General features: G+C 53.6%; 1 non-coding gene across 1 annotated transcript in view; it reads left to right on the top strand.

Moving 5' to 3' along the window:
- Positions 1-3,016: 3,016 nt before the first annotated feature.
- LOC124578164 overlaps positions 3,017-4,412 on the top strand; it is a 1,910-nt gene continuing 514 nt past the window's right edge. Inside the window, exon 1 of the ribosomal RNA XR_006972697.1 lies at positions 3,017-4,412. This exon is cut by the window's right edge and continues 514 nt beyond it. This is a non-coding gene — a ribosomal RNA (small subunit ribosomal RNA).

Genomic DNA, 4,412 nt, shown 5'->3' with positions numbered 1-4,412 from the left:
AACCTATGTCGTACCTTAACCTAACCTATGTCGTACCTTAACCTAACCTATGTCGTACCTTAACCTAACCTATGTCGTACCTTAACCTAACCTATGTCGTACCTTAACCTAACCTATGTCGTACCTTAACCTAACCTATGTCGTACCTTAACCTAACCTATGTCGTACCTTAACCTAACCTATGTCGTACCTTAACCTAACCTATGTCGTACCTTAACCTAACCTATGTCGTACCTTAACCTAACCTGTATTGCGCCTTAACCTAACCTGTATTGCGCCTTAACCTAACCTGTATTGCGCCTTAACGTAACCTGTATTGCGCCTTAACGTAACCTGTATTGCGCCTTAACGTAACCTGTATTGCGCCTTAACGTAACCTGTATTGCGCCTTAACGTAACCTGTATTGCGCCTTAACGTAACCTGTATTGCGCCTTAACGTAACCTGTATTGCGCCTTAACGTAACCTGTATTGCGCCTTAACGTAACCTGTATTGCGCCTTAACGTAACCTGTATTGCGCCTTAACGTAACCTGTATTGCGCCTTAACGTAACCTGTATTGCGCCTTAACGTAACCTGTATTGCGCCTTAACGTAACCTGTATTGCGCCTTAACGTAACCTGTATTGCGCCTTAACGTAACCTGTATTGCGCCTTAACGTAACCTGTATTGCGCCTTAACGTAACCTGTATTGCGCCTTAACGTAACCTGTATTGCGCCTTAACGTAACCTGTATTGCGCCTTAACGTAACCTGCATTGCGCCTTAACGTAACCTGTATTGCGCCTTAACGTAACCTGTATTGCGCCTTAACGTAACCTGTATTGCGCCTTAACGTAACCTGTATTGCGCCTTAACGTAACCTGTATTGCGCCTTAACGTAACCGATATTGCGCCTTAACGTAACCTATATTGCGCCGTAACGTAACCTATATTGCGCCGTAACGTAACCCACATTGCCCCTTAACGTAACCCACATTGCCCCTTAACGTAACCCACATTGCCCCTTAACGTAACCCAACACACGTTGGGCCTTAACCCAACACACGTTGGGCCTTAACCCAACACACGTTGGGCCTTAACCCAACACACGTTGGGCCTTAACCCAACACACGTTGGGCCTTAACCCAACACACGTTGGGCCTTAACCCAACACACGTTGGGCCTTAACCCAACACACGTTGGGCCTTAACCCAACACACGTTGGGCCTTAACCCAACACACGTTGGGCCTTAACCCAACACACGTTGGGCCTTAACCCAACACACGTTGGGCCTTAACCCAACACACGTTGGGCCTTAACCTGCTCTGTAATTGTCATACGACGCGTTAAATTAGTGTAGTGTTGCCTAACTGCAACCCCCGCAATATAGTTTGCTACTCGCACTGCCCGGTCCCCAGTGTATCGCTTCATGTTAAACACCTTGCAGCTATACACTGTAATGTGGATGGCAGCAGGACGTACATGCTCAATGCCCTTTGCAGTTGTTCATTGGCATTTGCAGTTGTTCATTGGCATTCGCATGTGCGAAGCACTTAGCCTACGCTGTGGTACGGCCTGTGTCAACTGTCCGCTGATGTTGTACGTCCAAATCACACACTGTACTGCACATTGGTCCTCATGTACTGAATGATACATCGTGGTACATGTGACCGTACAACGACTGCGCCAACAACGGCGAACCATGCGGTCCAAATGTTGTGCACTCAGCTACGTGTCGTCTCCCTATAAGAGCTGGATTGCAGTGTGGTATGCCCTGGATGGCGATCAGCATGAGCCGTCTGTTGATGTAGTGGCGCGTGTTGTCAGACGTAGTCGTCTCTTCTCACACACCGTGATAGCATGGTGCACTGCGTTCCACATCTGCGACATGCGACAGAGGCCGGTTGACAGTCGTTCGCGCAATGGACATCGCATACGTACGGGGGCCACCTTCCACGTGTTCGCGAAGCGTGCACATGTTGTTGCGTGTATGTGGGCAGACATAGTGTGTCGTGACACCTGACACAGGCATGCAACAATCGTTGAATTTGCAAATGGCGATGGACGCCTACGTTTGCTGGTGACGTTATGCAAATGAACAACTGGTAAACCGTTGTGGTGCGGTTGTTCTCGCTAGAGGTGAATCAGTGATGGCGACGATCGGTTGAGCTACCAACCGGTTGTTCCAGCGATACCCACCATGCCCACGAACGTGAATGGCATCTGGGTGTGAAGCGATACGCGGCGGTGGCTGGGTGGGACCGTCCCCGGCCGGTGAGGGGGGGCCTCCCGGCGTGCTGGCCGCGCGGTGCGTGGGCGCACGCGCTACAGCCGGCTGGTGGGGGCGGCCAGTGGCAGGCGCGCCGGCCGACGGAGGCGGCAGGCGGCGCAGCTGCGCGCCGGCGCACCCTGCACGCGGCGCCGTGCGGCCAAAGTAGGTCCTCGCGGGCCCGGTGCGAAGCGCGGTGGACATCTGCAGTGTGCTGGTCCGATTGAGGACTGTGTGCGCTGAGGATGCGCCGCCGCCCGGCGCTCGGCGCCGCGACGCCGTCTGCTGCTCGGTCGCCTCTGCGGTTCTCGCAGGTGGTTTGTATCGCAGCTGTGCGGACGTGTTGGCGCGTGCGCTGTGCTGGGAGAGTTCGCTTCGGCACCCAAGTGGGGCTTTTGTCCTTCTGTGGCGCTGGCGTTGGAGCTGCCGGTCACCGTAGGTGGCGCGTGTTGTCTCCCGCCGGCAATGCCACGACAGCACGCTCCCGGGCCTCTGTCGGCAGCGGCAAGCTCAGTTGGGAGCACGGGTGGTCGCACCTAAAGCGTCTACTCGCCAAACTCCGGGCGATTGCGCCTCTCTCGAACCCGACCAAGTACTTAGGACGGCGCTGCGCGCCGCCGGGACCTGAGAGGGTTTCGAGGTGTATTGTGCAGGGGAGCTCAGCCTCCTCCTGTTTGCAGAATAATTGAGCGGACGCTTGCGTGTTCGCGCGGGCCCCCGGGACACACTCCCGGGCGGCCGGCTGCTCAGCTCTAGTTGACGCAGCTCCCTGGTTGATCCTGCCAGTAGTCATATGCTTGTCTCAAAGATTAAGCCATGCATGTCTCAGTACAAGCCGCATTAAGGTGAAACCGCGAATGGCTCATTAAATCAGTTATGGTTCCTTAGATCGTACCCACGTTACTTGGATAACTGTGGTAATTCTAGAGCTAATACATGCAAACAGAGTCCCGACCAGAGATGGAAGGGACGCTTTTATTAGATCAAAACCAATCGGTCGGCTCGTCCGGTCCGTTTGCCTTGGTGACTCTGAATAACTTTGGGCTGATCGCACGGTCCTCGTACCGGCGACGCATCTTTCAAATGTCTGCCTTATCAACTGTCGATGGTAGGTTCTGCGCCTACCATGGTTGTAACGGGTAACGGGGAATCAGGGTTCGATTCCGGAGAGGGAGCCTGAGAAACGGCTACCACATCCAAGGAAGGCAGCAGGCGCGCAAATTACCCACTCCCGGCACGGGGAGGTAGTGACGAAAAATAACGATACGGGACTCATCCGAGGCCCCGTAATCGGAATGAGTACACTTTAAATCCTTTAACGAGTATCTATTGGAGGGCAAGTCTGGTGCCAGCAGCCGCGGTAATTCCAGCTCCAATAGCGTATATTAAAGTTGTTGCGGTTAAAAAGCTCGTAGTTGGATTTGTGTCCCACGCTGTTGGTTCACCGCCCGTCGGTGTTTAACTGGCATGTATCGTGGGACGTCCTGCCGGTGGGGCGAGCCGAAGGCGTGCGACGCGCCTCGTGCGTGCTCGTGCGTCCCGAGGCGGACCCCGTTGCAATCCTACCAGGGTGCTCTTGAGTGAGTGTCTCGGTGGGCCGGCACGTTTACTTTGAACAAATTAGAGTGCTTAAAGCAGGCAAGCCCGCCTGAATACTGTGTGCATGGAATAATGGAATAGGACCTCGGTTCTATTTTGTTGGTTTTCGGAACCCGAGGTAATGATTAATAGGGACAGGCGGGGGCATTCGTATTGCGACGTTAGAGGTGAAATTCTTGGATCGTCGCAAGACGAACAGAAGCGAAAGCATTTGCCAAGTATGTTTTCATTAATCAAGAACGAAAGTTAGAGGTTCGAAGGCGATCAGATACCGCCCTAGTTCTAACCATAAACGATGCCAGCCAGCGATCCGCCGCAGTTCCTCCGATGACTCGGCGGGCAGCCTCCGGGAAACCAAAGCTTTTGGGTTCCGGGGGAAGTATGGTTGCAAAGCTGAAACTTAAAGGAATTGACGGAAGGGCACCACCAGGAGTGGAGCCTGCGGCTTAATTTGACTCAACACGGGAAACCTCACCAGGCCCGGACACCGGAAGGATTGACAGATTGATAGCTCTTTCTTGATTCGGTGGGTGGTGGTGCATGGCCGTTCTTAGTTGGTGGAG

Source organism: Schistocerca americana, unplaced genomic scaffold (genome assembly GCF_021461395.2).
Source record: "Schistocerca americana isolate TAMUIC-IGC-003095 unplaced genomic scaffold, iqSchAmer2.1 HiC_scaffold_274, whole genome shotgun sequence".
Lineage (NCBI taxonomy): Eukaryota > Metazoa > Arthropoda > Insecta > Orthoptera > Acrididae > Schistocerca > Schistocerca americana.
Note: the sequence above shows the minus strand (reverse complement) of the source record. Positions and strands in the feature narration are given on the sequence as shown.